The 24,375-nt window shown below is 38.4% G+C and overlaps 2 protein-coding genes across 9 annotated transcripts in view; one reads left to right on the top strand and one right to left on the bottom strand.

The window, feature by feature from the left end:
- LOC108001555 (dopamine D2-like receptor) overlaps positions 1-24,375 on the bottom strand; it is a 136,946-nt gene that overhangs the window by 103,690 nt on the left and 8,881 nt on the right. The window lies entirely within an intron of this gene.
- LOC108003606 (igLON family member 5) overlaps positions 1-24,375 on the top strand; it is a 361,825-nt gene that overhangs the window by 70,324 nt on the left and 267,126 nt on the right. The window lies entirely within an intron of this gene.

Here is a 24,375-nt window from a genome sequence, read left to right on the forward strand (position 1 = left end):
AAAAGTGGTTTCGCCAGTGCTTGAAAGAAAAATCAGTGCGCTGGAATTTCTTTCCTTTTCGCGCGCGCGATCGAAAATTTTCCAACTGTCCAATTTCGTAATCCGTCTACGTACGTACGTGGACAACAAATTGGCTTGCGACCCAGAAAAGAAAAAAATTTAATTATAAAAAAATTCCACACCTGTCGATGATCATTATGCAATTTCTTTTTCGTTTCGTTAATATTTCACTCTCGTGTTTCCCTTTCACATTTCCATCAATGTCAAATTTCACGGTGAACATTGAAATCCCCCCTCCCTCCCCTTTCCTTTAAATATCATTCGCTCGAATAATACGTCCAATATTCGATAATTACCTGTCATTACAGTTTCATTCCAAAAGTAATTAATTCCGCGATAAGATAGAAATTTCCCTAACGAATTTTAGAAATTTCCTCCCCGATATACCGTAGCGTTTTTTTTTCACGCGTTAGTATTTAAGACACGTAATTGCAATACGTTATAACAGGCTTACTCGTTTCTCTCGCGGAACATATCCATAAATAAATTTAAATTGTTGGCCCGCTTCTTTTCACTGAACAAAAAAGAAGAAAAAAAAGAAGAATTAAAATTACCTAGTTACCATTTATAAAGCTTTAGCAAGCAAGTTTAGTTTACTAGCGATATATATAACCGAATATAAAAGAATTGGGTGACGATCTGTCTACAATCGGAAAATGTATCCGGCGACTTGCCCGCATATCGCCTTTATGCACACAGAAATCGGTAAACTGGCCGTGCAAGCAACGTGTTTCGCGATACCGTTTTGTGTTACTCCGTGTCTATCCGTGTCTCGCTTTCGGAGACGTTCCTTTGACGTAAATAAATTCCAACTATCCCCCGAACCGAGTGGAAATCGAAATACCGACGGAGAGAAGAAGGAGGCGGCACGGCTTCTGGAACAATACGTTCCATTTCTTTCGCTATCGCCTCGCCCCGATCCTCGACTCGATTCCTCTTTTTGCTGCGAAACCTTTTATGAGAAGTCACCTGATAAAAATGGCTCTTATCGAGAAAGGGCAAGGAAACGAGGACGGGGAGGCAATTGCGACTTCTTACAAGGGCTTGCAACTCGCTTATATCGCAGGGAAAAAAGCATCACCCATCCCAGGGGGAAAATTTCCTTCGTGCATTCACTTCGAAATGGTGAAATTATTGCCTCGCAATTTTTTTTTATTTTTTTTTATCTTAAAATTCACCGTATTTCGATGCATTTCTCTCCTAATAAAGCAACCAATTTAGAATTTAAACATTTTGATTCGTCCGTATTGATTTAAAAAAGAAGCTCGTATTCAAAATCAATATTCTTTTTTTCAATGTGGTTTATTTACCAGGAGATGTTATCGAGTTTTGTATCGCGTGCAATATCTTCGGAAACCATTCTCATTATTATTGATCTGTATCACTTGTCGGCTTATTATCGATCTACTCTGCTCGACTGATGATGACCTATAACGAATAATATATATATATATTATTTATCCGAGTTTATACTAGTTTATTCTATTTATGTATTCCATTTTACTCATCCAGACGTCAAACAATAACCGCTCGATCACGACTTATTCCATATACCAATTCTGGTCACGAACTTTATATCATTTGACAACATAATACAATATCTCTTAAACGATATTAAACGCAGGGAATAATAAACGTGAGAATAAACGTAAAATACGTAAAATTGTATGAAAATTTCTCACCCTTCGAAATATCGGAATCACAATTTCCCCGACAATTTTCCCTTACGCTTACCCTCGATTCGCCAGTCAATGGAAAGAGATTTCTTCAGACGGATCGCAGTTCGCGGAAACTTTTTGCAAAGTTCTCGTCCGAAGGCAACCGATGGATTCCAGGATTGAAAGGCAACGTTAAATTTCGCTTTGCTACACGCGTCAATCCAATTTCAGCCGAAAATTTTGTGAACTTTCTTCCGTGACCCGTGGCGAGGGCTCTTCCCGCGTTATCCCTGTCTCCTGTAACAACGTTCCATCGCCCCTTCTCTCTCTCTCTCTCTCTCTTTCTATCTCTGCTTGATTTTATTAAGCCCGCTATTTAACGCGGAAATCCACGAGATTTAATACTCGCGTTGATAACATTCACGGATACACACAATTTCGTAGGACGGAAAATAGTTGGGTATATAACGGTATATTCGGTATAACTTTGTTGGAATGCGATTTTGAATATACAAACTATCGACCCAGTTTTATCCCCCGGTTTTCATTTCCCTTCCCTACCCTGCCACGGCTAAATGCAATGTATAATGGAATAATAACGTCGCTCGTGATGAGAAATTCGATACCCTGCTAGAACGTTTAAATAAATTTCACGATACGCACTTTGACGATCATTGCCGTGATTTCACCGAGGCTGTGTGACCTCCATTTTGTATATAATTCTCAAGTTAACTCTTGCACGGTAATAATATGGACCATATGGATGTACGATCTTGATTATTCTTAGCTGTTCACATAACAAACTTCCTTCCCCTTTAAGTGGCAAACGTTTTTCACGATTTTCGACGATTCTCGAGATAACAACAACCAAAGAACAAACGATCGAACTATTTTGAAACCGGGATCAAATATCAAACTTCTGACCTTCGTACATTAATAGCTTCATTAACGATAAGCAACTTTTAGTTGGATAAAGTTGGATAAACGCATAGCGTGTTCGAAGCGAACATAAATCGAGGATGAAGTTTTTTTTTTAATTTAACTCGAAATCGGCTCGTCCGAAGATCCAAGAACGGATTTACGAATTTATTTATTATTTTCGCTTCGCGAGAATTTTATGGATACGCTTAATGGGAACGAGTTTAACAAAAAGTCGTTAAAGCGGTACAATAACAATATTCTCATCGCATTTGTAAATACCTTTACCTCTCGATTATCCCCTTTTATCTAGAATTTCAATGGTAGGAAGGGTGGTACGCCTTTAGGCGGAATTACACAAGCGGCCGACATTTGCTGCGCCCTGTTCGAATGAAATCTCGACTCGGGCGGCCAGAGATAATTGCGATCGAAACTAAATTGGTTAACACACGGGAGAACCCGGGGAGTACAATTCACGCGAGGATTGTCGTCAATCGCCGCGTTCGATCCCATCTATCCACCCTTACGAGAATCTCTGTTTACCGATACAACGAAAACAACGCGTTGTATCGCGTTGTGCATGGACACTCGATCCATCGAGATGTGGTCGATACTCAAGGAAACAGATTTTAACTTCCCTGCTATTAATTAACGTTGCTCAAGCCATATCGATACGTCCAAGATAGAGTTTATCCTCCCCACTGGAAAATTAAACGTAAAGTTACGGAGGATGGAGAGAGAGAGAGAGAGAAAGAGAGTTATTCTAATAGGATAGAGAAGATCGAAGTGGAAAGGGACGAGGAGAAGGGGAGATGGATCATCACAGCCTCTTGGCAGAGGGCTGGGCTGGGAACTGGTCTTCGTTCCAAGTCGAAAGTGTTGTTTCAAAGCAGGAAACGTGGTCCACCTTGCTCTCAAACGGGAATCGATCCTGTTAATTATGAACGAGGCATTCTTTAACTTTCGATGCGATCGAACGTGCGAAGATAAATAGAAGAAGAAGAGGAAGAAGAAGAGGATCGAATAATTAAAGGCTCGATTCGAGGCTTAATTCTCGGAGGAGGAGATGGAAATTGGAAGAATTTCGTCAAATTCCTCGCGTGTTTCGCGCACGGCTCGAGAAGAAACGACAGTTCGGACGGTGGAAAAATTCAATTCAATGGAAATATTCGATTGGAAACAAAATACGGTGGAAAGTATGCGACTTTCCAAAGGGCAAAGGATCCTCCTCCTGGTTAATGTATATTGTATTTCATCCGAGCGGAACCTCTCCTCTTGCCTCCCCTCGTTCCACATCCTTCCCCGCCCCTCCCCTCCTGCGCCTCTCCTCGCCTCGTTCGCGCAAAGCATCTGCATTCTCGAGGACTAACGAAATTCCTCGAGCTTCTGAAATTCTTGCATAAGAAAGACACCCTTTGGAAAGGCCAGACCACTCAGCTTTCGCCGGAGCACCATGATGAAAGCCTCCCAACATCCCTTCCAGCAACCTCGCGAAATCCTTTTGATCCCGTAGGCGGAACGTCCATCAACAGGTGAACGAGACGAACAGATATATATATGTATTTGTATATATATATATATATGTACGTGTATTGTATATATATATATATATATATGTATGTATTGGATGGTCGTTGAATAGGGAAATTTTGTGGGAAGGTGTCGGGAAAGGGCGAAAGCAAGACGTACTCATCGCGTTGTGTTATTTTTGACGTTTGCAAAAATACAATAGACACGTCCAACATTTTAAAGCTTGTGCACTTTTCAATTGTAGTTACACCGCTTCGGGTTACCACGGTTTCTCTCCCGCTTTTGAATCGCGATGCTATTCAACTACACGTTTTATATCGTGTCTCGAATATCGATTCTTCCTTTCTCTCTCTATCTCTCTCTTCTTCTTTCTTTGGGTATTGTTAAAAAGTCAGATGAATGAAATTAATTAAAAGTTGTGATTTTCTTTTTTTTTTTTTTTATTAATTGCGGAATTTGTTTTATGTGCCGTGGATTAAAAGAAGGTGCGATTAATGTTTTCTATACGCGAATTGTCACAGAGTAACAAATAATTTTTTTCTTTCGATAGCGATAGCGGTCGTTGAATTTGTTATTGCTCGTAATAAAGGATAGCTTCAGTGTGAGCGATAAGATAGTTTAAATGTTGATATTCAATATTTTCACACGTTTCGTATTAATCGAGAGTATTAAGCGAGACAGCTTGGAAAACTGATCGAGAAAGATCGAAATATTCATAGCATTCTGCGAATTATCTTCGCAATAATTAACCAGCAAGGTTAATTTAAATGGTTCGAAATGAGCGATAAATTAATATATACATGTATTAATTTATACACGATCGACCAATCTAGGATATAATATTTCCATTAACGCGGCAATTTCGAGGTTGGCCAAGTGAAATTTCTGTGCCACGTGGCCGTAATCCCGCATGGACAGGGAACGTAACTCGTCGAGTTTTCACTCTTTAATACCACTTTTCTCGACGATTCCCTCTTTTTTCTCTTTTTTCTCTTTTTTTTCGTGCGCGATAAAAATTTTTCCCTCGACGAAACAGTATGGAGAGAGGTAGATTCGGCCTTTCACGTAACGAACCACCGGATGGAAAGTCACTCGAATTTCACGATCCCTCGAGATCTTCAGAACTTTTCTGCGAGCGGAGAGATTTATGAAATACAAGCGATTTCCTCCTAAACCCTTTTGAAACGTGAGTGGCGTACGTGCTGTTGGAAACTGATCTTGCGATCCCTCCAAAACTCGAACTCACGCGTTTTAACGATTATCGTTAACCGCTTGCTCTCCCCTCGAGTTCGTCAATCGTGCTAATGTCTTTCTAACGATCGCCGAATTTCGTCCGCGCATTTTCGCATTGATTCAAAATGAAAATCTTCTCTATATTTAACAATTCTACGATACGAAGCGTTTCGAATTCTTCTTGATTCTTCTCGTTCACAATGCAATCGTTATCGAGTACAATTTTTTAAATATAAATTTTCTCGAGTCGAGGAAAGAAAAATATTCGCGGTCAAGTTTTTGGAACGATATTTCTTTTTTTTTTTTCTTCTCCTTTTTCCCTTATCGTTCTATTATTACACTCGATGTAGAATAAATTTGAGAGAGAGAGAGAGAGAGAGAGAAAGAGAAAGAGAGAGAGAGAGAGAGAGAGAGAGAGAGAAAGTAGCTTCGAGATGATTTGATGGTCCATAAGAATAAAATATTTTGCCGAAGGAAAAATTGAGATGAACGTTGTAATAACTATTAGAGAGGGGGTGGAAAAAAAATATCAGGGAAGGAAGATAAACGAGACGTTTCGAACAAATTCCATTCGAACAAATTCGTTTCTCGTGGGGCGAACCTTTCAGAAGATTAGGAAACACAAAGCGATATACAAGCTCGCGCTTGTATTTTCAAAGATTACCAAGCGAGAAGAACTTTTAATGCGACCATCGTTACACGTTCCACGTTCGAAGATGAATTTTTCGGCCGAACGAATGAAGCACAACGGCGAGCGGAGTGGAACGAGATAAATACACATTTTATCCAGTCGAACCGTACCGATGGACCGTGTTTTCATAGCAAATATTTTCCCGCTGCTCCACACGGACACAGATCCATCTTAGAAGTAACGGAATTCTCAAACGTCTCCCTCTGCTAACGTCCCTCCTCCAATCAATGCAGAGTGCCCCCTTTTTTTTTTTTTTATATCATATCTCAACTCTTATCTCGCCGCAAAAATGTTTGCCTCTCCCCTCCTCGGGAAGAGAAATTTGATCGCGAGTATCGCGTAGATGGTTATGAATTTATGCTGTTGATTTATGCTCGGTATCGAAGGATACCGTGTCACCCGTAATACGCGGACCTATCTTTCATATTTCATTCTTCCGCCAGCTTATTCTCGCCAGGATTACAAACATTCGATATCGATTCCCCGATCATTCATTGAAATACGCTTCCGTTGGACAGCGAGATTTTATCAAATTTTCGATAAAGTGGAATAATGGATACGGGATTTCTTTCAAATTTCTCTCTCTTTTCCCCCCCCTTTTCTTTCTTGTTTATTGCGAAATTTTGCCCGGTGAAAAATTACCTCTCGTTGTCTTGTTAAACGCGAATAATGAAAGTCGAAGCAACAAAAAATACGAGGAATCGCGGTTTCTCGCAATTCGACGGTGGAGTGTATTTGTCTATCCGCGTTTGAGTAAACGAGCGTTTCGCGCTCGTCTCTATTCGTTTTTTTCCAAGCTTTTTCTGATCTCCCGTTGTCGATTACTATTCGAACGCAACGAGTAACGCTCGTAGGATCGTGATTCAGATTCCGATCCTAGGGATTTGTGAAGCGGAGTAAAAATTAAAAAATTCATATCGATTAAAATTCGTATCGAGACTGGATTTTATTAAATTTCATAACTTCGTTTCTAAGTTCTTCCCACGAAGTCGTTTGAACGATTTCCACGCGAAACCCAATTCAGAATTCATCATCTTCTCTCGAAAATCTACATACACCGGGATATATATATAACAGAATTCCTGTCCAACTTTGACAATATGCATTTCTAATCGACGCTTCTCTCCTGTCTTCAATTTAGAACTCTTCTCCTCCCTCTCGATGTTTCAAATTCTATAATATTCTTCAACCTCGAATAATAATAATACAACTTGATAAAAAGAAAAATCTCTGTCCCATACACCGTTGGAAGATATTAGAAGCGATTGATAGATTCGATAAACGCGAGATGACCAATCGAACAATTTTTGTCGGGGAAAAAGGGGGAAAAAAATTCGAGCGAAACGAAGGAGGGATCGTTACCCTATCAAATTCCTATACGCTGTATCGTTGCACAGGATATCCTATGTCCGATATCCTATACGATCAATTATAATTATTAAATCTTAAAAGTCTTGTGAAAATTCTAAAATTTTCTGCGGAGCGAGTTTGATAAAAAAAAAAAAAATGCAATATCACGGCGGAATACTGCACAAATCCAGGCTTGGAAACGCGGAGGTTGGGAGGAGAGGAAAGGTTGGCGAGGGGAGAAGGAGGAGCAGGGTAACGTTAACAACAAAGCTTAACAACCGATATCGAGTTTCGTTCATTTTCTATTTTCCAGGATGGCGGTTTATCGGGGCGGCGGAGAAGTATTAGTTACCGCAACCTCGGCCTATCAAATGAAATTTAGCCAGTGGCGGCCGCTTTCGAGGGTGGTGGTGATTAAATCGCGCGAACGCCGCAAGTTTTATGCGAAGATCGTTGGAAAATGGAATGGGCAGGGATCGAGACGCGGCGGAGATAGGGCGGAATTAGGGCAACATCCTGTTTTTTTGCGCCAATGTCATTCTCCACCGAGTCTTTCGACTCGAATGAGACTTCGGCCGAGACGTGTACGCGTTTCGGCGATACAAAGGGGAGAGTGGAAATCGTGTTTCGCCCATTCTTCTTCCCGGTATCGATGGATTAAGCTTCCGTTACTTCCTCGACCGCGTCTTTTTTTTTCTTTTTCTCTTCCTGAAAATTGAACTGTCGGCCGGTGAAAGCACGGTTCACGAAATTTTTCGAAAAGTGGAACGTTCGGGATTTATGGAAGGAAAATTCTGTTGCGAATACTTTGTCGCTAGATATGAAATATTTGCACGCGTCACGTAGGGACTACGAAGAGCACTCTTATCCTATATCATTAGTTTTAATTTAGATAGAAATCTCAAATTGTATTTCTTTTTTCTTTTAAGAATTTAAAATTCGAACTTTTTGGGATCCATGGAGAGAAAATTCTGTTGCGAGGGTGGTCAGGAATACTTTGTCGTCAAATGAAACGACGCGTCACGGACAAATAGGGACTAAGAAGAGAGCTATTATCCTTGCTATATCGTTAGTTTTAATTTAAATCTCAAATTGTATTTCTTTTTTCTTTTAAGAATTTAAAATTCAAAAAGTGGAACTTTTTGGGATCCGTGGACGGAAAATTCTGTTACGAATACTTTGTCGCTAAATATGAAATATTTGCACGCGTCACGAACGAGTAGGGACTACGAAGAGCACTCTTATCCTTGCTATATCGTTAGTTTTAATTTAGATAGAAATCTTAAATTGTATTTCTTTTTTCTTTTAAGAATTTAAAATTCGAAAAGTGGGACGTTTCGGGATCCGTGGACGGAAAATTCTGTTGCGACGATAGGGGCGACCACGATGTTCAGAATACTTTGTAGTCAGATGATAATATGAAACATTCGCACGCGTCACGAACAAGTAGAGACTACGAAGAGCGCCCTTATCCTTGCTACACCGTTATCTTTAATTTAGATAGAAATCATAAATTTTTTTTAAGAATTTAAAAATCGAATGAAAGGAGTATCGTGTTCAGTTTGGAATTAAAGGTTGCACATGTGTGAAGATGAACGGCACGGATCTGATCAATTTGCGTTTCTATCGTGTAACGTTAGAGTCGGCTATCGTTAATTAAAAGTTATCTTGCGAGTTATCTTGTTAGCGACAATGAACGGGCGGGAAGAAAGAGCATCGACAATAATATTTCAGGGGTCCACTTTGACCCACTTTCTGTATGCTCCAATGGTTACAGGACATCGTTATCGTTGCCTTTGACTTGGACAACGGCCAAAATGCGGCGCGAAACATTATACGCGATATTTCACCTCTGTTTAACGACGTCGACCGGATTCACAAATTTTCGTACCAAGAGGACCCTTCACGATCCTCATCTCAGATCCTAAAACGATCGAAAACTTTATTCCCCCAATAAACAACAACAAGATTATGGCTTTGAAAAATGATATATCCTTCCACACTTTATACACTCTGTGCTATAATACTATTTAGCACACACATTGATTATGGAAAGTTCATGTAAATGTTCCATATAACTTTATTTATTTGAAATATAGCGAGTTTCGTAGTATTCCCGAAATATAATTCTTTTATCGTGTCAATATCTTTTTCTAAATATTGCTATGCGATTATTATATTTATCATATTTGTCGAAACTATGGCTTGCTTATACTACTTATTCGTATACGATTTTATTCCACTTTTACCATGCCTGATCATCGATGTCTTCTACTAGTCTGACTTGCCATTATTTATTTGAACTACGTGCGAGGACAAAAAGAAAATAAAACAGAAATCTCGTGATTCATTTTTAAATACTTTCCAACTTATTTAAATGTTCTTCCTATATTTAAATACTTTGAAACTATCGATACTGATACATTTATCAAAGAACGTCTGACTTGTGTGTCTGATGACACGAAGTTTCTCCAGCGGGAAGAGAAGCTGACCCACAAGCTGATTCGACAAAGTTTCGAGCAAACTGGATTTGTCATCCAGTGATAAAGGACTGGCCTTTAACCGAAGAAGTAGTAGAAAATAGAAATCGGTGGCCGTCATAAATCGAACTCGTTGCAACGCGAGGCTCGTAACGTTGTGTTTCGAGATTTCTTGTGCAAATACACGCGAACGGATCGAGTAAACACGAAGAACTGCGAAAAAGGGGTGCAAAAGAGGCGGAGCAGGAAGAAAATACAAACGACGCGTCGGTCGAAATACGCGCGACATACAAGCTATTCCAAGAAGCGAGAAGCCACCGTGTCAGATCCGAGTTCAGATCAAAGGAAACGAGTTAGGTGCGGCGTGGCTCGGGAAGGGAAATGGAAAAGTTGGTGAGACGATTAACACGGCTTTCTCGATCGTGAGAAGAGAATAAGAAGGGAAGAAGAAGAAGAAGAAGAAGAATGAAAACCGAATGGAAAATCGAGATCTCGATGTCTCTTCACTTTTCTTTTTCGACAAAATCGTTTTCCAAATCGGTTTATTTTACTCTTTGTTGATAACGGATAACGGATCTCCTTTCAAGGGAGAAAAAGAAGGAAGAGAAAGTCGAAATTAATAGTATTTTTGCCCGATTAACGGAAACTGACAGAGGAAAGATTCGATAACCTGTATACGATTCTTAGAAGAAAGGAAATAGAATAATGCGTGAAATAAGAGTCGATGGAATTCTGAGCAATTTTTAATTGGATCAATTTGTTTTGTATCTTTTTCTTTTTATTTTACAGAAGGAAGAAATTTTCTTTGACAATTTTTTCCACAAATTTTCCACTCGAAACCATGTAACCCAAATCATTTTTGTCACCTTTTTTACAATTTACGATTTAAGGAGATATTCAAATAGAATAAACGGCTCGAATATTCTTTCATGATTTTTCTCGTAGATTTATAGATGTTCAGAAGACGTTCTATAATTTTTATTGAAATCGTTTTTTTTTTATCTTTTATTCTCCCCCATTTATGAAATCCTTGAATAGAGATTTCTCATTTCAGGAAAGAGAAGTAGGGCAAACTTCTTCTAGCTTGGTCCAATGGAACGATCATGTATTTCATTAAAATCAGAAGAGCAAAACAAAAATTCGCTATATATATCGGATAAATTATTTTCAAGGAAAGTTCGTACAGAACGAGAGCACGATTTTTATATCGGCGATAAATCTCGCTTTTACTCGCGTCAACTAAGTTTCTGAAAAAGTTTGGGCCAACTGTTTATTTTCATAACAGCAATCGATAAGAGAGCGTGATCCGCCGCGTTGAAGTTTTTTTCCCTGATGAAACGCGAGAAACTTTGCCAAAGGAATATAAGGAAACCGAACACAAAACACTTCCTCCGTCCAACTTGGATTACGGTCACAGTTAAAACTCTGTGTACGTAAAAAAATTTTTCAAATTTCCAAAACTCTATCCCCGAGAGCTTTTTCACGAGCTTTTACGACAAGAAAGATCCTAGTTAACTCGATCCTTATTTAACTCGATCCACAACTTGCGCACTGGTTCGCAAAGCAATCCACGAATCGTTTCATTTTTCATACAGAATTTTCGCGAAGAGATTCGAATAATCTCGGTTGGACGGCTCTCAATTAAATTGCTCGCTAGGGATCAAGGGGAAAAGCAGGGTATCGAAACAACGAAATAACGGTTATTTTCTTCGCGATGAATGAGAAATAAAAGGAAAGAAGAATTGTTTTACTTGGTTAAAATCGAGTTATCTTAATGCCGTTGTCAAAAATCGTAATTGAGATCCGTGAAAGCATTCGTAATCGCAATCAAGCGATTGAAAGGAAGAATTGCACTGACTCGTGCAATGCGTTTCTGTTTAATTTGCAGCGTATTCAATTCAGCGCGACAATAGCTCGATTCGTTTCGCGATAAATTTGTCGAACTCGTTGCACGTTAAGTAGCAAGGCCACGTACCCATCTAAACAGTTTAATTATATACGAATCACGTTTGCCCCATAGTTTACCATTATTTCTCATAAACGAATCACGCAATACACGAAATTACAACAGCACTCGCAGGTGTTCTGGTAATCATTACCAAACAATCTCGCATTTGCCAAGAGACCTATAACGTCGGTAATAGATTCCTGCTAGCAGCTTTGATTACTGCTACCACCCTATTACGTTCTCGGTTGTTCCGACCTCCCCCTTCCTCTTCCAATAATCAGTCTACGTTCCAATTCTCCCTCTTATTGCGTTCATAATGAACGCAACGTATCCATCATTTTGTATCTATTAAATCTAAGCTTGATTCGTCGCGAATACGATTAATCACGAATCACGCCGTTGCTGATCGTATTGCTGAATAATCGTTGGGATAACGAAAAATCCTTCTTCCTGGATTCGAAGAGAAAATATCTCGAAGAAGAAGAAAAAATGAAATTGTTCGATAAAAATAACAAAGGCAAAGGAATTGCTTTTCTCAACTGGGAGGGGCAATCCTTCCAACCGTGGAAAATAATATATAACGTTTCCACGCGTTATTGATGTATCGTTATTGGATTCTTCTCAATTCGATATTTCGATAGCAGTAACGTTCACACGTGTTCGCGCGATATTTTCGCATAAACGGATTCCCAATTTGTATTCCATGTAGAGACAATTTCCAGTTATCAGCCAAGAAGCGGATTGCCACTGGATTGTCCTCTCGATATCAAGGAACGTTTGCGAGTGTGGGGATAGCGGCAGCAGCAGCGCGAACAATAGAAATCGATTTTGGGGAGGATCAGTGTTCCCGAAAACTGGCCATTCCTCGATTCCATCGACACATCGATCCGAATAATTTACGATCAATCAAAGGATTTTCGTGGCTGGCTTCCAGAAAAGGAGGGAAACTTCTTCTCCCTCCTCTGGATTTTTCATATCGTACCGGAACATTTAGTTGGCCAAACATTACGAGACAGCATCCCCTTTTGAGCTCACGATGGCTCAATAACGTCGTTGAAGAGATTGAGACGCTGAAATGGAATCGAGTTTCCAACGGAAACCTGGCGACTTTCTTCCTCTAACATAAACGGGGGATCACCGAGGCGATCGTGTTTTAAATTATCACCAGTGGCCGTCACTAATCAAGATTATACGTACCGTGGATGGCTCACTTCACTCGAGATCGCAAAATATTTTTCAAGCGTTACGATTCAATGAGTTGTGCATCGAATGGAAATGGAATATCAATTTTTCGTTTGTTATTTAAATAATCGTCCTCGAATCCAACGTGTATTTTCTTCGACTCTGAATATCTCTTCGACCAAGACTCTCGTTTCAATCTCGCTATTTTTTTTTCTCCACTTTGAAAGTCGATGCCGATCAGAAAATCGTGAAGAAGGAAATCGTTATTTTACGACACGGTTGTTGAAAATTGAAATCTCATAGATTCTTCTCTCGTAGATCGAAACGATGTTTTCATCTCGAAATAAAAATTAATTCAAGAAGAAAAGTAAGAAGCGTGTTTCTCCGGGATATCTGGCTGCTAGAAATAAGATTGCGTCGTTAATAAAAACGTTCGTTTTTTTTTTTTTTTGCGTAAGGCACATCTTTTCCTCTTCGTTAAAGGGAAGCAAATTCGATCCTAAATGCGACGAGGAAATTTTCTGGGAAATTACTCGCTCCTCGGCCGTCGAGTCAATTGAGGGCGGGGAGATCATTCGTGGGGAGATCGAATAGGCGTGCTATAATTGTGCAGAGATACTTGCAGAAATACTTGAAATATTCGAAAATATTCGTTCTCGATCCATTCTAATCATTTGCCATTTCTATTTCCTCTTCGCGTATTACTTTACTATTGGATTAATCGAAATGTCATTTTCCTCTCGCATTTAAAGAAATGTAGCCGCAAATTTTCCCGTGTAAAAAACGAAATTTTGTTAAATATAAAAAAAAATAATAGAGCAACCATATATCTATTTTGTTGCTTTTAATTTTACACGTGGAAGTAATTGATAAGAATAATACGATAATTTTATAAATAGTTATTTATTGTCAAAAATGTCTTTTCGAGATCATTCATAATATTTGTATCGAACAGTTACATTTGCAACAGTTACAAAATATCACAATATCACGTTGAAAAAAAAATGGAAGAATGGCAAAGTTATTAAACATTTTGCTTGGCAGGGACGATATTCCTATCCGATATTTAATTTCACGGTTCATCATTACGTTTTTTATGACAGGGAAAATCTCTAGAAACATCAACTCCGTTGCAAACTCGTGACAAATACGTTGTCTCACCCTTTCTTTCTCTTTCTCTCTCTTTCTCACTGCGAGATTCAAACCCAATTCTCCTCGGAGAATATTTTTACCATATTTTTTCCTTTTTCCGTAAACGTTAACGTTTTATCGCCGTTTACACCTCGACTCTTTTGTCCCTACGTGACCATTAATTACCCTGTGCGATCTTTTGAAAAATGTACAGTTCATATGCTGCGCATTCGATGTATTGTTCCTGCGCCGACGCTTTTGAAACACGTTCCTAGGGATTGCGCTTATTCGTAGATAATGCGATACTTGCTCGATACGTGCATCTAGCGTAAAATAATTAACTCACGGTTAATTGGAGACGCACAACTTGAAAAACAACTCCTCGATCGATATTAGAAATAACGAATTTTTAAATATATATATTTAAGTATCTCGATGAATCTTCATCCTCTCGTCGCCGAAAAGGGATCGTCAATTCGAGTAGAATTGTTTCGACAAACGCTTATTGTTTCAATCGCTACGAATCTGATGGATAGAAAATTACGATAAATATATCTTCGAAATAGGAGAATTGTTTAGAATTTTAAAAGAATAGCGAATTTACAAAGTGATTAATCGTAATAGAAAATAACCCGGTGATCATCGTGAAGTTATTATATAATCGGACAGATATTCGCATCGATTCGTTGAGAATCCACATTGAAAAGTTCTTAAAATTAACCTGTCTTAGGAATCATTTTAACCCATCTTTCTTCAACGCATCATTTCCAGACGCCGAATAAATCCATTCGAAGAATAAACAACTGTATATATATATATACATTTTGCCTTCACGAATGCGTCCCTGAAAACTTTAAACGAACTGTAAATCTTCGTATTCGTGATTGGCCAAGGTGAATTTGATTCGTTCCGTTAAAAAAGTTTCGAGAATAATAAATCGTCCCGAGCGGTGTTTCGTTTCAAGTTGCACGCTTCTCGTATAAAACACGAATCCGACTCCTATACATACGATCACGTCTGATCACGGACGAGCTTAGTAGATGCTGTTCTATAATACAATATCGAGAGTGGAATGCCAACGCGAAAGTAATATCGGATATCGATCTTCGAAATCTTTCGCGCGTTCACCGATGTCTTACCGATTTCTCCGGATATTCCACATTTATTCCTTCGATCCCCTTTTCTATAAGGATTTTTGACATCTCATGATGAATAAAAGAAGTAATGAATACAAGTTTTACGCGGATTTTCATCTAGAATTACTCAACGCTTGGATATTATTATCGGGAATTCACCAATTTATTATATACAACATCGATAATTTACAAAACTCTGAACCAGAAGCTTTGAATCAGAAGTTTCTGGGTCACGTTATAACGAATACGATTTTCGTGGCGCAATCGGATCGGAGGGATCTCCCCGCCGAGAAGAATTGGGCGTCATCTATTTAACATCTACTGGAATGAATCCGTCCATTGATCAAGAAAGTTGTGGAAACATGGTGTGTACGGGGGAATAGATTCTTTCTCGCGTGGAAATTTTTATCGCGAGTTTTCGCTTACGCGATAAAGTTTTTTAGAGAGAATTATTAATCAGGGAAGGAAGATTTTATCGAATCGAGGGAGAGAGAAATCTTCACAACTGGAATTATTATTACTCTCGATTATATTCTCGAGAAAACGACGATCTACGATTATTTCCTCCTTCTCGTATCGCTTATTCCTTTCGACAACTGTGTTGGAAAGAACGATCGGAGATTCTGATCGCTCGACGACTAAACGCGGATGAAAAATGAATATCTCGAGATCGATCTGTTAACCTTAGTGTATCCACTTTTCAACCACGCGTCCAACGGTGAGTGGGCAACTGAATTTCGACATCGCTGTTGCGATGCAAATATGGATTGCCAAATATCCCTTCGTCCCGAGTCTCGTCTTATTTTCGCTTGTTTTCGCGAAATTTAACTCGCTATTTTATTTTACCGTACAAAGTATTACGGGACAAGTGTAAAAGGGTGTACATATTTAAACGTACAGAGAGTATGGAGATACACTCGGACGACAAACTCATTTGAATCTGAAGAGAATCTGAAAAGAATGTAAATGCGGCGCGGAGTCACTCGAATATTTACGCGCATAAGTCCTGCTTGATGATAGCAAACTATTAGCATGGTAAATTCATGCCACGTTTATACACTTCGCCGATGTATTTTATCATCTGTACGAGTGTATATAAAGTACAAAAGAATCTGTGAGGAAATTTCCTTTCCGGGGAAAAGGGAAATAGCGCAAAAATTCGTAATTATTGAATTACGTTGCTCGTACTTTTACGATAGAATCCTACGAGTCAGTTTCCATTTTCGTACGATATGTTCTTTTTTACAAAAATCATCGAAAAGAAAATTTTTGAAATTTTGCTTTGATTTTTAAAATTGGAATTATTTATTAAAATAAAGAAGATATAGATATATTTTCAAAAAGATTTTTTGATAACATAATTGGAACACAATAAAAACAAAACAATTTCTCGAAATAAAATAATCGTACACATAATTTATGAAGCGATCGAATATATCCACAATATTATTATTTACTGTATACACATTCATAAACGATTCTTCACGATGCGTTTTAAACCACACGTTTATACCGATCGAGGACTCTCGATACCGTTTTCCAATGAGATTTAAATAACATCGATTAGAAAAACATCTGGACAAAAATTGTAAACGAATTTCGAAAAAAAAAAAGGAAGAGAAAATACACGCTACATTAAACACCGCACAATGCGAGCAACAGTATCTTGTGTCCAAATCTTGCACGAGCTGTAGCGAAAAGCATTATATACGAAGATATAATGGAATAAAGGGAAAGTTGGAAATTACGAACGGGTGCGTCGAAATTATGGTGGTTGCATGGAATATCATGAACGAGGCTCGCGAGAGACGCGAGGACGCGTAAGATCGTCGACGTATCTCGCGGAAGAAACTTGAAATTGGGTGGCGCGCTCGACATTGGGAATGGGAAATTTTGTGATACGTTTGTATATGGGAGCCTCGTAACTTGTAGATTCAATTTTAAAATCCGGAGACTGAGCGTTGTACGAGCAATGTTATTGGAGATATTTTGAAAAGTAGCGGGAGAAAATATGTTTCAAGATACGTGTGCGTTATACGCGAACCGTATTATAGCGGTATTATTTCGAAAAGTAAAGTTGAACGGAAGAAAATATAGTTTAAGGTGTTTAAGCGCGTTGTTTTATATATGTCGTTACACGAGCCGTATTTTTGCAGTTAATTTTGGAAAGTACACGTACGAGCGGAAGAAAATATTTTTCAGATCTTGTAGAATTTTATAAAATGTAAACAGGATGTTACGAGTGGAGGTATTAATGTCAACTGAAGGTCGCGTATTTTTCTAACGATATCATAAATTTCATTTGACTCGGTTTTGATTGTGATTGAGTACAATATATATATGTAGAGAGAGAGAGAGAGAGAGAAAGGACGTAGAACCCAAAATCTGCAACATACGTAGTTTCGTAAAAAGATCGAAAAAAAAAAAAATAAAATAAAATAAAATAAAATAAATAACAGGTCAAGCGGCAAAAATCTACATACACGCGCGAAAGCACTTGCACATCCTTCACTTTTATAAATATGTTGTATTATTTATACGCCACAACCGTATAAATACACGTGTCACATAAATATAAAATGTTGCTATTTACGCGTCGATAAAAAGTTTTAAAACTATTTTTAAAAATGAATCTTGAATCTTTAACCTTTCCACTGTGGATTTCCACAGGTTCGTTAATGGAGCAAGCGGAAACCGTTTTTCTCTGCGTACTATATATATTTTTTTTTTTTTTAAAAAACTATTCAACTTCCCAACGCATTTGTACTTTAATTTGAAAAATTTGGCCATTCGATCGTCGCGAAATAATAATTTCACCATTGGTTTTATGCGAATTTTATCAAAGTTTGCGCGCGGCACGTACGCCAGCGTTTTTTCTCCGGACGTAACAATTTTCAAACTCTAAACGAAACTGGACCATTGGCTCCAACAATTTTGTTCTATTTCACGTACTCGATCCGGACTGAATGAAGCGCATTGACGTCCCGACGAGCACACGTGGAATTTTTGTATCGCTCGACTTGTGTTGCGCACGCGATCGATCTCGAAATCACGGGAAATGTATCTGGGACAACGATATCCGTACATCGAGCCTTGTTTCCTTCTTTTTTTTTTTTTCGTCGTTTCGGCCAACTTGACTCGAAAGACGATTTCTCGATCGAATCATTCGTTCCTTCCTCCTTTTCGTTCATCCTCCTCCCAATCGTCGATCAGAAGCTTCCGAAATATCATTTTAACTACGAATAATCATTCCGTAATTCGTAGGGAATAGATCTATCCCTCAGATAGAAAATATTTTTATTTCGACACAATTTAAAACGATACAAAATATCCTCCCTAATCCTTTTGTCCATGTTCGTTTAAACGATATCTCTTACGAATAAAATTCAAAATTTAAAAAACTTGCGATAAAATCGATGTTCTGTACCAGATACATATGAAAAAATTATGAAAAAATTTCCGTGATTAAAGCAATCGATCAAAAATGATCCATTCAAAAATTCAGACAAATTTAGAAATAGGGAGAGGAGAGAAGAAGGTGGAGGAGAAGGAAAGGGAAGAAGCATGAATTTGTTCCAGCAGGAGTGTTAAGGAAGAGATAACTCTTGTTTAGACGACGAGGCCGACAAGGCCAACCGATTCGATTCTCCCCCGCTGTTCTATTCTGAGAAGAAAAGTGGCCGAGGGAGATACCCTTCGCCACGGCCATTAATATTCATATTAGCGGGACAAAACGAATAGTTGTACGATCGTGGCAGTTGTGTGCGCGAATCAAAACTGGGTTGAATCGACCGAGTAATAAGCATGCATGCGATGAACGCGATCCCTGTTATTAACATAGACCTTGTCCCAGCAGGCGATTCACCGTGTTATTCCACTCGATGAAACGAGGAGGGGTGAGTTGCGAGGTTAGGCCAGGAATCGGAAGGATCATGGAAGGAAAGGCGGAGGAAAACGAGTGGAAATTGGCAACGGTCACGCCACCGCTCTCTGCCCTTCTCTCTTTCGCGCCTTTCACACGTCAAATCCTTATTTTCTTTCTAATTTTCTGCCCGCGTGTCGTTCGACACTTGCTCGACAATCGCTGTTCCAATGGAAAATTTCACCTGGAGTCGCGATAACTCGTTCAATTCGAGGGAAAGGAGGGGTGAGAGGGGAGAGGGAGCTGATGCGTCGAACGTCGGAGGAAGAAAAGACGGAGGAGAAATGATCGAGGGGAAGGAAATTAGAGGGAGATTGAGATTGCAAAAGTGGCTTAACCGTGGATCGATTCTCCGATGCGTCCTTATCGAAGCTTCCCTCTTCTTCTTCTTCTTCTTCTTCTTCTTCTTCTTTTTCTTCTTTCTTGTTGGAGGGAAGAGGAAAATGGAGAGGAATCGCGAAGACGATCTTTTTTTCATTTTATGAATCGGATAGAAATATCGATGATGAATAGGGAGCAGTGGAAAAGTGTATTTTAAATTACTTGATACTACATCGCGCATACAATTGAGATGGAAATAAAAAATTTCCATCCGTACTTGATTATATCTAATTAAATCAATCATGATCGATTCAAAGGACAAAAATGTTCCGTTTAAAAATTCAGACATCGCATCGGCGAAAATAGGGGGAAGAGGAGGAGGATAACTCTTGTTTAGAACTCGTACAAATTTGATGTATCTCGTTAATTAAAAAATTGTTTCCTTAAAAATGAGCAATCTCGTGCGAGGACATTATAAATTAAATTAATTAATTGATATTTTATCAATTAGAAATGAATTTCGAACGGGCATCCCCGATTCGTAAAAAATAATATACAGTTATAAATATGTCGGCCAAAGAAAGAAAATAAACGACCGTCGACCTACATAAATTCAAGAAAGGATTTATGGGGCGAGTCTTTAGCCTTCGAATGTTGGAGATACGAGAGGGAGAAAGCTACACAGCTGGTTCTGCCGTGCCTAGAAAAATGCAATAATAATAGGATTGCTTTTACTCGAGCGGAAATCTCGCGTGGTGAACCGACGTGACTGCAAATAACGACGAGGTTTGTCGTTGCAAGATGGAGCAGCTAGGTGAAATGATTTTTTACCAGAAGAAGAAAAAATAAATTTCTTTAATCAGTGTATAAATCTAATCGTAAAAATCGTTGAATGCTGTTGCAGTCTCGATTGAAAATTTCCTAAATAAATAATTTTATTCCATTTTGAGTTTGATATATCGATAATTCATTGTTTTCTACAATATAATTATCACATTGATACAAAGATATTGTGTATCTGAAATGATAGGAACGTGTTAAAATTTGAAAATTTTTCCTCGAAAGACGAAACCTGCTTATAAGGGAAACGGTTGAGCCTGGCTGTGTGCAAGTGGCCCAGGCGTACGAAATTAAATAGCTCGTAACTTGAAAAATAAGCTCCAACCGACGGTTTTGCATATATGAACTTTTTCTCTTGTTTTAACGCCTTTGGAATTGATATTCCAAAGACGTTCCATACACATTTTAATACTTTCTACCGCAATCTCATCCTCGATATTTTCGTTATTTTATTTTTCGAACGCGATTAAAATTCTTGCAATAGTCGTTTTCGTTAAAAGGAAACGTTCGATGATAACGAAGAAGATTATACTGCGTAATAAAAATGGAAACCTTAATAACGGAGCAAATTGGATGAAAAATAGCACTGGTACAAATTACAACTTTCAGAGCCGCGATTACACGATGACAGTGTATATAGGATAACCGTGATAAAGGGAGAAGTAGAGGGGGCGAGGGAAATCATCCAGCACTTTTTACCCCACACTCTTCTCCCCGATCTTTGTCGGCTAATTAATTTACTCTCTTTAGTTGGAAGCGAATCGTGTGCCGAGAAATGGAAAATTTAAAAAGATATTAAAATTTTCTTCGTAATATAAGTGCCGTTAAAGAAACAAGCGATAGATCGTGTAATTTTAACGGTGAAGATTTCGAAAACTTCTCGCAATCCAGATATATTCCTTCTTTTAAATTAACAACGAAATCGATTTGATATTATTAATCATCCAGTGAATCATCGTTATTGCATGATCAAAATTGTACAATTTCTCGAAACTTCACTTGATACTTTTTAATATCAAACAAAAATACTCGTTTGTTAGTATTACATCGTCACTTGTGATCGCGGACGGGATACTGATATAGAAAGAAGTCTAGCGAGAAAGCAAAGTAGTATAAGTCGATATTGATCGGACTCTCATTTGATCTCTTTCAATTCATCGAACTTCAAATTCCAGCAAGAAAACTGTTTTTCTCTTTTTATTATCGCACGTCATTCATCGTTATCGATCGTATAAAATAGCAAAAATCTAAAAATCTCAAAAATTTTATTGCAAAATTTCCAATTTACTCTTACACCGAACGGATAATAATACTTGAAAAGATGGTGCGTTAGATGGAGGCGCGGAGTCGTAGATGTCACGTTACGCAAAGGATGGAAATCCCTGGAAACGCGATTTCGCAGAGGGAAGCGGTAAAGTGAAGAGTAAAGTGCTTCGATCGTGGCACGTAACTCGCGTCGCGACATTATCGTTGGGGCGCATTATAGGCGCGCACACACGCGTCGCTAAACTGTTTAATGCGAAACTCGCGAACGATCGTTTAAGCGGTCGGCGAGGGATTTTAGTACGCTGCACCGCGTTAATATCCAGCCCGGGACGTCTCGATTTTATCTACTCGATATAGGGATCTCGGTCAGCCTCTATTGGTCGGTCGAGAAAAATTACAGAAGGACGAAGACGAGGCGGAGGAAGTTGCGGGGAATATTGTGGGAATGTCGTTCGAGATAAGGTGTTAAATCTGCGTTTGATCTGTGATTCGATAAAGAATAATGGTATTCTTACGAATAAATTTAGATTGAAGAAATTTGCAAAGAAGTCGAGATCGTAGCGATTCAATAACGCGACCTTCACGCGACTTTGGATAATCAATGGGAGGGAAAAATAATTTCTGTTCGCGCGACAATAAGAGATTATAAATTTTTTGCACGCAGTTAATACGAACTGAACATTATCGGATTATTGGAAATTTCCTAGAAATTAATTTGCGGTAATAAAACCGTACGTTTTCCCGGTCGCGACTTACAATAACTTTATAATCCTATAGCGGGAATAATATCGTTCGTAATTAATTTTTGATATTTTAATTTTCTTCGATCCTTTCCATTAGATCCTCGGATAAATCGTGTCATCGAATTCGCCAGTTTCTCATGCATATTCCAAGAGGTACATCTTAACGGTCACTTGGCCGCACGTCGCGTCGGTTCGCGTGGAATAAATTATTTCTTCTTCCTCTATAAATTTCCCACCGTCATCGCTCCAACAAAATGTTAATTAGCATAAACGAAGGGAAATGTCACGTGTCACAATTACTACTTCGATCAAATGTGTACAAATGTTTTCCGTTGTGTCGCTGTGCAATCTCGTCGCAAGAAGAGAGTATTCGTATATGCATTATGTGTTGTACATTTCTGTGCTGTGATTTTAGTAGTTTAATTGCGTCGAAATGACGTATATTTCGATTCGTGTACGATCGATTCAGATAACAGAAGGAAGGAAACAACGAGTTGCATCGAAACTTGGACGAAAGTGGTTATAATTACGAGATGAATAAATAGTTTTAAAAAAATTAGTAAAATTTTTATTTCGATTATTGTTCCCAAGTTGGATGGAATAAAAGTTTTTGCTTAAAAGAGGAACAATTTTGATGAATCAAAATACGATTTTTGCGACATTTTTACAATCCATCAATTGGAAAATTCTTCTCATACTCTTACCGAGTTAACCTCACCTCGATCTTCATGGAACTATTACTTTCCATCACGGAGAAAGTTTGTGCAAACATGTCCAACTTCTCGCACACATTTCTCCCCGTAAAATTACATCCACCGTTTGTACATACTTTCCTTTAATCTTCGATAAAATAAATTGATAAAAGGGTTTTAACAAAGTTGTGCATAAATTTACATTTCAAATCCTTATTCTTCAATTACCTCGCATCAATCGTCATTACCGTCATTCTTAATATTTTCACGGAAATTTATTCAGAATTACAGAAACGTGAAAAAAGGAAAGCTACTTTTTTCTACCAAACTTTGACAATTATCCAACAAACAACATAAATTTTAAGCACATTTACGAAAATGAAGTTATAATATCTTTTTCGCGAGAAAGTTCTATCTCCTAAATTAATAAGAATCTTAATTAATAAGAACAAATGGGATCGTAAAATGCATATAAATCGGTGCGTTAATGAAACGTAAGATAATAACGTGAAGAATTTATCTCTCCCCGTGTAGAGGATTGAAATTTATTTCGTCGCGTAAATAAAAAGGACAGTTAAATAAATACCGCGGGAGGATAAAAGAATGCTTCCACAAGCAGCGCTCGTTTGACATCTCGCGCTGCTATGACTCGGTGGAAGGGATTCGAACGGAAGTAGGTCACCCGCTATCAAGGGATTCAGGAGCTCATTCGAAGAATTACTCTAAATTGTATTAATTGAGTAATCCTATTTTCGTTTGATTCACATACGCGTCCATATTTGCGGAAACTTTGAGTGAAACCATCGTTCATTATAGATATAACTAGAACCACTATGAGTCCAATCTCATCGATGAAAGGAATCGGAATGAATCGAATTTCTATGGAGCGATCGAGTTATAAATTTCACAAAGGAATCGACGAGATAACCCGTCTACGAAATAATACGAAATGGATGGGATCAACGCGTGCGAAAATATTGATTCGGGAGTTATAAATATTCCATTAAATAAATACCGCGGAAGGAAGCGTTCTGTTCTGTTCTTCGATCGACGCCAGAATCCTCCAGCACGACTTTATCGAACTAATCCTAGTAATAAAAATTCTAGAAGTCGGTAAAGTGATCGGCCAATTAAAGTGATGCGACGAAAATAAATGTAATCTCTATTTCCAACTATTATTAATTAATTAATTGCAGAGATAAAACGATCTAAATTGTTCCAGCGTTGACGAGATATCGTGCAAACGCCTGTAATAAAGAGCTCGGCTGCGTATC

Source organism: Apis cerana, linkage group LG9 (genome assembly GCF_029169275.1).
Source record: "Apis cerana isolate GH-2021 linkage group LG9, AcerK_1.0, whole genome shotgun sequence".
NCBI classification, from domain to species: Eukaryota; Metazoa; Arthropoda; class Insecta; order Hymenoptera; family Apidae; genus Apis; species Apis cerana.